Source organism: Dasypus novemcinctus, chromosome 4 (genome assembly GCF_030445035.2).
Source record: "Dasypus novemcinctus isolate mDasNov1 chromosome 4, mDasNov1.1.hap2, whole genome shotgun sequence".
Lineage (NCBI taxonomy): Eukaryota > Metazoa > Chordata > Mammalia > Cingulata > Dasypodidae > Dasypus > Dasypus novemcinctus.
In genome coordinates this window covers 34,766,219-34,776,353 of record NC_080676.1, presented here as the reverse complement: position 1 = coordinate 34,776,353, position 10,135 = coordinate 34,766,219, and positions in this window count along the sequence as shown.

Below are 10,135 nucleotides of genomic sequence, written 5' to 3'. Positions count from 1 at the left end.
TCAGTAGTAATTGCTAAAACATTCTGGAAATTGTTTGACCTTTAGATTATATTTCTCAAGACCTCCATTTCTTTTGGGCACTCAGCTGTATAAATTAGGTTCAAGTCTCCAGGCACACATGCACATCACATACAGATATTATTTGCTGTATAATGACAAAAGAAAATTTTTTTGTAAAAAATGTAACAATGCAATTGCAAATGCCAAAGCTCTGCTCTATGACATTTTGCATATTCACCAGGTACAAATGATAGAAACAATTCTTTGAAGTATAATGTAAATTTCTGTAACAAGTCAAAAGAGACTATCAAAATAAGGTCATAATATAGAATTTGAGGGCTTCTGTGGGTGTCCTAGAAAGTGAACATGTATACTCTCTGTGATGCACCTGACTAGAAAGAGAGCAGTATATGGATATCTATCTAGCCAGGAAAAGAAACCTTAAGCATTAATGGAGTTACAAATCATAGTCAAATCACCAATGGATCACAAGGTAACGAGTGTAAAGTGTTTCAGGGATTTACAACATGATGTGATGGCTCAGATAAAGCTTTAACAGCAGTTATTCATTAGCTGGGAGACAATTAGGTTATCCTACAAAATATTTCAGTCACAGCATATAGCGGAATTCCACCAAATCAGGACATTGGTGATATAATCACATTAAAGTTAGCATAACTAACAGAGCTGGCAGATATAAAAGAACTTAGGGTCTGCCACCCTAGCTTGCAACCAAGTTGGAAATTTATTGTGTGAAGAAGACCTCATAATGCTTACACAGAATGAATGTTAATGGACTTTGTAACCAGCATTAGATACAAATGTGGTGAATATTGGGTTCTATTATAAAGGGAAGTTCCTTGAATAATCCGAAGAACATGTGTGAGAGAAAGGAAGAGATAACTTTAGGAGGGAAAAATTAGTTGTCCCAAAACTTCGAGATATGATAGATGAGAAAGAAAGAGGGAGAGGGAGGAGGGAGGAGGGAGGAGAAGGGAGAAGGGAAAAGGGAGAGGGAGAAGGAAGAGAGGATTCCACCACAGTAGAAAAAAGAGTAAAATAGTCATTAAGACTGTGAGAAGTGAAGCAGTTTTAGAGAAGTCGAAAGCAGTCTGTGATGTTCGAGTTGAACATACTGACGTTTGGAAGTTTTGGAATAAACTTGGACACGGTAAGGTCAATACTGTTAACTCAGTATTGTAACACATTTCTGGAGCAGTTCACAAAGTGGGTTGGTGATGGGAAATGAAGAAAAGCGAGTTATTGTTTAACACCACAAAGATTTGAACAACCAACTGCACAGTGGCTTAATTAGTGGGGTGCTTCACAATTGTCAAAAACTTTAGAGCATATTTTTTTTGACCATGTGATTATCAATTTGTAGACTATAATGACACACATCTTTTAAAAGAAATTTTAAAAACTTTTTAATGTTACTTCCTCATGACTATTTTCATTCTTTCCTATTGTTATGTTACTCATACACACATACACACACACACATATATCATATAGGAAAAATCTGTGTGTGTATGTATGTGTAAAGAAAGAGAACAGACATTAACGTTTTCCATGTTGTAAAATGGTTTAAATGGCTATGCAATCTTTTCTTAAATGTGTTGTTATCTATACAAAATACATTCTACATATTTTCTATTTTATATATTGAGACTTATAAATAATTCTTTAGTATATACATTTTAAAATATTTTTTGAGAATTTATCGCCTTTAATTTTTAATTATGGTTGTGTTTCACAACTGGCTCATATAATTGCTGGAGTTTGTTTATTTTTATTTTTTAAAGAAGATTTAGAGTGTTACATAAGAAATATAGTGGATTTCCATACATGCCATTCTTCACTCTCCTCAACTTTCCCCCATTAACAACTTCTTTCATTAGTGTGGAACATTTGTTGTGATTGATGAACGGATATTGAAGCACTGATACTAACCATGGTCTATAGTTTAAGTTATATTTTACACTTTGCACCACATTTGGGGAAGACTCTAGTGGCAAGTACAAAAAGATCAAGAATAGGGGTATTTCTAAATCTCCCCTATATTTTACCATTTCATTTTTCCAAAGAATGACAACCAATTTAAACACCCTCCAATTTTTCCACTATAGCAACTAGAATATTCAATAAATAAAGGGAATTTATTTTGTGCAAGAGATTAGAGGAGAGAAAAGCATAATGTAATACCAAATTTTGTTTAAAACTCTAAGTTTTTATACAGTTTTGAAAAGTTATTCTTAGACGTTTTCAAAAACCTCTTTTAAAGCTTTCTCTATTACCAGAAATTCAGCTTGAGAGAGATACAGTTGTTGCTTGTGCAGGCAGTGATTTTGTTTTCAGCTGATCCTGATATATGTTGAGCTTTTATAATGTCTCATTTTATCTTCAGAACCATTCTTTCAGACTGAAACCATCAATCTATTCTATTTTATACTGAAGCTTGGAGTATTTAAATAAATTTTACAAAGTTCGTAGAATAATATATAGTAGAGCTAACAGTTAATTTTTACAATATTTATTCAATTATGTCTCATAATATGATGACATATTCCTAGGAATTTCCTATTTTTGGTATTGTGTTATTTTTATGAGAATGTTTTTATTAATTTTTCTACTTTGTTATATTGGTTTTTATAAAAAAACACATTGATTTGTATTGCTTTGTTTATCCAACTCTTATTAATCATAAATTTTTCTCTAATATTTGCTATCTAACAAAGATAATTTAGCAAAAGTATTTATAAGCAGGTTCAGGATAGAGAGAGTGGGAGGGAGGGAGGGAATGAGAGAAACAGAGAGGGATGAATGTGACATAAGGCACAGTTACAACTTTGAAACAGTGCAGGAGAAAGGTCATGAGTCTGATTTCTGGTTTTGGTGAGTAGCAGTGGAAATAGAAAGGAAAACAGGTGAAAGATGCATTAGGAAAAGAAAAAATGGATGTAAGTTCATAAATATTTTGGCAAGTGAGAAAGAAAGAGAAGAATGTTAACTTTTATTCATACTTTGATTCCAGATAACTGGCTCTGACTTGTCTTTAAAGAACAAGCATATAGATGTAGTTAAACAGTAGAGTTGGAGATAGATTATACTCATGTTTTTATTTCAATCATGTATTCAAAAGTTATATGTCACTACATGTGACTCTAACTGTGACATAGAAATGTTAATGCAACACGGGTAGATGGGATCAAAATGGAGAGGGTGATTTAAGGGAAAAAAGGGAGGATGAAAAAATAGAAATCTAGAAATTGTTCATAGTTTTAAGGGAGTAAAAATCATACGTCTGATTCACAAACAAGAATCTTTTTTATTATCCCTATGCTCTGAGTAAGCCATTGTGCTATAAGTTAGTCTCCATATGTTATAGTTTTTTTTTAAATTTAGGATTGTAGAGGTTTCAGATTATTAGACAAGCAAGAAAGCAAAGACATTAAATATTTGGGTCTAGTTGTATGAAACAATATAATGGAAGAATCTTAGTTCTTATATATGCTGGTAGTGGCCATTATATAATGTAATACTACCTACAATTTTATCCTTACAAAATAGAATTTGAAATTTTACAGAAAAGATTAGTATGTAGCATACCTCTCTTCCGGCAAGGAGTAAAAAAGTTCTTTGATGAGCCAAAGTATATTTGGTTTATCCAAAAAACAGCTTGGAAAATTGTGAGAATTTTTAGCCATGAATTAAAATTTGCCTCTTTCAAAGGAACATGGGGATTATACATCCAAACATTTGATTTGTCTCTAAGTAACTTGGAAAAATGTTTTCATTACCATTTCTAGAGATTAAAATAAGCTATATATTACGTTGATTATTTCTCTTTCAATAAATTATAGCATTATTAGTCTTTTTGTCATTTTATCTTTTCTCAGGTTATTTGCTGTGAAATTTCAATGAAAAGTTTTTTTTTTCAATTCAAATTTATCCTTGAACAGGATACATTTTAAATTTTATTGTAGGAATTTAAAATTGTCTCTTCAATATTATTTTCTGGAATATTTTCATATTTTTCAAAGTAAGTTTTTAAAATAAATGTAAATATAAGAAAAAATTTCATATATGCTGAATCTTTTAAATAAATATTTCTTTAAGCTGATTGTCTTTTGCACAATAACTCAATTAATAAGTTATAAAATAGGCAATACAAAGTGAGCACATTTGTAAATGCAGTTTAGGAGTACTTAGACTCCAGAAAATGACTCCCTTACATGGATAATGAAGTAGGTATCATTTCTTAGAGATCTTCTGAACTGAACACTACTTAAAAAAACACATGATTACCTAATGGTAGGCAGTAAGTGGATTTTTTAAAAATACAATTGTTGCATATAAATGACCAAAAAATCAAATTTTATTACTTTTTAATGAATGCAAAAATATATCAGGAACAACCATTACTTCATAATAAAAAACTATCAGACATTACTGACTTTAAAGGTAACTTATACTTAATCATGAGGAATGCTTGAAACATTTTTAAATTGTTTGTTCAAAGTATTTTTCCTCCATAGGCCAGAGGCCTAATGATTCATTTACTAGTCATCCTCCATCTTCATGGCATCCAAAGAAAAAGAATCAATGTTCACTTAATAATAGTGCTTTGCACTGTGGGGAGAGTACAATAAACAGAAAAGTTCAAACAGGACAGAAAAAAATAGTTCAGGTAAATGTCATTGTAATTTTACAAAAGAATGAAACAAAACAACTTATTCATTATTATTTTTATGTTTATTATTTTTAATTTATCCAACCAAAGTTGAGAGCTTCTGCAGAGCAAAGGTTCAATTTAACTAATATGATGCTTTAAGATGCCCGATTTTAATGAATTTTAATACATTTTTATGAATTTTACAGCCTAAGAAGACTATACTGTTTAAATCTCTTAAGATAACTGCATTAAGAAGTATTATTTTGCAATAGTAATGTCCGAAGTTTCATTAAAAAAATGAAGAGGTGTTGTATATATCTATGCACCATTCACTATGGTGTACATCGTATAGTACAGTGAAGATACAGCGTAGGCCTTGACACAGGACAGTGAAATGATCCTAGTCCTTTTCTCAGAGTGGGATAGAGAAAATGTCATTTGCCAGGTCATGGACCTCCTATCAAATGGTGGAATGCCATTTGGCTTCCCTGAGAGTCACAATGTCTGGGACCACAGGTGCCCAAGGGGGCACATCTGTATTCAAACACCGATAGTCTGTAGTCAGCTGTCATGCTCCATTAACATTTTCCACTGGCCAAATCAGGTTATTATAGACAGAGATAGTAGAGCACAGAACACCAGTAGATAGAAGTCCCTTTGGAGTTCAGTAATGTTCTTCTCCCTGTCAGAGAGGCAGCATCGCCTTTGTTGGACACTGGCGAGGAGCACTGGGAAATGTGTGAACCATCACTTGCCCAATGATAATGGCCAGAATTTGCTGGACTAGTGGAGCAGGGCAGGATTTCAATTAATATAATGCATCCTCCAGAAAGAAACAAGATGACAGGGACATCCAAGGGTAGTGTTAACTTCCTGACCCCATATCCATCTGGAATTCCCAAAACCTCACATTGTTATTTGTTGTACCCTCCCCTCTGCATCTTCTAGAGTGGTGACCTCGGTGATTGTATCAAAAGTGCTAAAGATTTCTCCACTATCCCTGAATAAAAGCACAATTGGGCATATGACCTTTGGTGCCAGGGAGTGGACAGGGCCCTTGGCAATTTTCAATTTAGTCAAGTCTAGGTAAATAGGTTGCTCCTGAAGCCCAGAGTATTCATTTAGGGTCTGCAGAAATACTTCACTTCTACCCTCTGCAGATTCTGTGGAGGGGGTCAGACAGGGACAGATTGTCTCAGTCCAGCCCATGGCCCTCTTTCTAATTTATATTTTTCCAAAGTTCTCCTTTGGAGATCCTAACTATGGTGTCTTTCAGGTCTCATTGGTATAGTAGTAACAAAAACACAGCTTGCCTAATGGGGCCAAAGGAGGAAGAGAGGCCACTGACCCATCTTGTGGGTGTCAGGATTTGCTGGGTGTACAAGCAGGTGCCTACCTCCTGGCATTCTGGGATCCTCAGTCACCTACAACAGAACTGGGATTCCTAGTATAGGAGCATTTGCCCCACACAAGTAGAGTACAATAAAATGCTCATTTGTGTCTCCCAGAGGGAGCCTCTGTTGCTGTCTAATTGATTATTGTTTAAAGAGCTTATATATAATTTTTTTGGAAAACTTTTCCTGCAGATTCTCTGAGGTTTCATTTCCAAAAATTCTAACAATTGTGAAAAATGACAAATCTGTTCCTTTCAAATCCTTATACCTTTTGCTTCTTTTCCTTGTCATATTTTCCTCGATAGCATCAGTAAAAGAAATAATGCCTAACACTCTCTTGGAATACTTCCAGCATATCATAACTGAGAATTTTGTGTCTATAATTTTTGTGGTATTGAAAATACTCTATTGTTTGGAAAAAATTTTTATTGTTTATTTGCTAATCATGAATGCATGCTTGTGTTAGTTTTTATTACTGCATTATAGATGCCCTAAACTTAGAGTCTAAAAAACAACAATAAATATTTATCATCTCTCAAAAGGTTCTTGAGTTTAGGAATTTGCAAGTGGCTTAAAGAAGTGTGGTTCTGCCTTGAGGTCTCCCATGTATTCACAGTAAAGATTTTATCCAGGTAGTTTAAGAGGTCTTCAGGGTTTTAGTCTGTCTGTTTCCAACATGGCTTCTTGAATGCATTTGGTACATGGGGGATGTCTTCCCCAGAATAAGTGAATGTTAATAGCAAGGAAGACGTAGCATATATGATCATGGCATGGACATAGGATAACTGACATAGGAACTTCTTTCAGAAAAGTTGGGAAAAGGGAGGCACAATGATGTTCTAGGACCATAACAATTTGAAAATTAACCTCTGCATGTATTGATAGTCCTGGAAATAATTCTCCATGGTACCTTACTTCACCATCTGTTCTCTTGCTTCCACACTCTGATTTTCCATGATTTGTAGCTTCCATTTTCAATTGTATAGTTTCTGAAGTCTAATTCTTGCCTGTTTTTATTTGTATTGTTCTATATCCCTTTCCAACCAAACTGGCAGAGCTTCTGCCAATAAAATTCTCTTAGAAATTTTGTAGTCTCCTAAACATACTATTATAACCTCCCTAGTAGAAAAAAGCTATACACACAAGTCTTCAAGGTAATCCTTTTTTTTTTTTCATATGGTTACTAGGGCCAACCTCCTTGCACTCTTTGGATGCCCTTGGTTTACCAGGAAGAATCTCTGATGAATAGTATATCATCTTTATGAGGTTTTGATAAAGACTTTTTCAATAACAATCTTGAAATCCTGAGGGTCAACAGACTTGATCATTTCGGAAATTATTTCTTACTTAGAATCATTTATCATTTGAAGACACTTGGAATATTCAAATTCCAGAATTCTGAGCTCTTTTTGTTTAACAATTCTTTTCACTTATATCTCTCCACTCGAATTTTCATAAGCAGCAAGGAGAAGCTGGGCCACATTACACTGCCTGAAATAGCCTTAGCCTAGTATGCACAATTTGAGTTCATTATTTATACATAAGTATAGAATTTTCATAAATTGTATTTTTGTAATACTAATTTATAATGATTTTGTGTAATTGTAACTTACAAAGATATTACAATTAATAATAAATTACAAAGATATTATAATTAACATGTTTCATATTTTCACATACCATTTATACCTTTGCCTTCAGTATTTCTCTATTATATTTCATGTATCTTTATTGTAAAGAACTAAAACTTGTATTTTATTTTTTATCTATTCTGAGAATATGATGCCTATATTTTGAATTATATCTAACATTTATTGTAATTATTGATGCGTTTGCATTTATCCTTAAATCTCCATTTTTGTTTGCATTTTCCTAAGTTTCTGTTTTATTTTCTCTCCTTTTTTATTCTCTAAATTAATAAAATAATTTTTCATTTATTTTATTTTTCTATTTTTCCTTATCTACTTGTTTTAAAATTAAATGAACTTTAACAGTTACATGTTGGTGATTTCCCTTTAGTATTATAATATATACTTACCCAAATCTATAAGTAATATTTAGCCTATCTTCCATAAGTGCAATGTCATTAAAATATTTTAACTCAAATCCTTCCTTCCCAACTTAAATGCTATTCTCATCTAATATTTTATTTTTTAAAAATTTCTATTGTGATAATTTTATAACAAAGTAGTGGTAATAATATTAACATCTAAGACATACCGAGCTTTATAGGCAGCAAACATTCTTTCATGTGCTGCAGTTTATTAATTCATTTAACCCTCACAAAAACCCTATATGGTAGGTTGCTATAATTGTCCTTCATTTTGCTCATGAGGACAATGAAGATAAATAACTTTTACCCATGTCATCCATCACATGAGTGCTGGAAATTACATTTTAAAAATCAGACTGTTTAGGCAATTACATGTTTAGAGTTTACCTCCATATTTGCTAATTCTTATGGTGTGATCACATTTATTATTACAATTTAAAATTTCTTTCTAGAATCATTTTTCATATATCTGAAAGCTTTTTTCAAAATTTCTTCTTGCTTAAAGACTCTAGAGTTAAAAGTCTCTCAGCTTTTGTTTATATGAAAATGTATTCCTTTGATCTCATTTTTAAAGGATAGTGTTGCAAATTATTTTCTCTCAGTACTTTGAAGATGTTATTTCACTTTCTTCTGACCTCAGATTTTGCTGCTGAAAATCCTGTTCCCATTTTAATTGGTCTTCCTTTTCATATGATTTGTCTTTTTTTCCTCTGGTTGCTTCTAAAATCTTCTTTTTGTCTTTGATGTATTTGAGGTCATTTTTTATATTTCACTACAATGTAACTGGGGGTGGATATCTTTTATTTTCTATTGCTTAGAATTTGTTAGCCTTGGCTACATTTAAAGTTTATATCTTCCAAAAATATTGTCAATTTCTTCCTTATTATTCTTTCAAATATGTTCTGTCCTCTGTTTTTTCCTTTAGGGACTCTTATTTGATATGTATTAGAATGTTTCAAACTGTCTTCCCTAATTATTAATCTCTCTTTGATTTTTACCCATCATCTCATGTCTTTGGGCTGCATTGTCACTGATTTTTTTTGGGGGGGTTCTGTCTTCCGATCTATCTTTTTAGCTGGCTTGAAACTATTATTTAAGTGTTTGTTGAGATTTTTATTGAAACAGCCACTTTTTGTAATTTCATTTTGATCTTTTACAAATTTGATCAATATTTAGTCATTTATTGCTTAGTTTTGTATTTACAATTTTAATTTCTTTAAATCTCTCTACAAGTAATTATTTTAAGTACTTCATTTGATACTGTGCTTATTCTAATATATGAAATCTTTGGAAGTTTTATCTCTTGCTTATTGCTTAAATATCTCTTTCCCTGCAATTTTTTTTTTTTTTTTGTAATTCTGGGTTTGTTTCTGTGTTTGGTGATTTTTAAAATTGCATCTTATATCTGAGCAATATTAAAATACAGAAAACCAGAGCAACTAAATAAGGCATGCTTTCACTAGGAAGTTTTTTGTTGTTGTTACTTTTCTGCTTCTAAATACATGTAGACTATACTCAAGATGCTGGTTTAGTCCAGGTGTCCCAAGTTCAGCTCCAGGGCTCAACAGTTTGTCCAAAGTTGACTCTCTTATTAGCACCTATTCTATAATTTACCCTTAGGACAATTCCACTTTACTTTCAATTGTATATTTGGGCTTCTAAGAGATTTACCTTACTTCTTCTGAGTTAAGCTGTACAATAATTAGAATATTATGCATAATATGATTGCATTTGTAGCATGAAATGACTTCATGTTATTTAGTTTGCAATGCTGTCCAACACAGTCCATTTCGATCAAATGCTTGTAAATATATTTTAATTTTTAGTAAAAATAAAAGATTTTATTACTAGGCATGCATCCTTGTCTGGCTTTTAAATGTGATCATTTATTTAGTTAATATTAGATGGGACTTAAGAAATGGAGTATACAAAATAAGGCAAATATTCTACTTTAAAAATTAAGGAATTCTTCTATTGTGTTAATTTTCACCTATTATTCACAGAAGAAATACA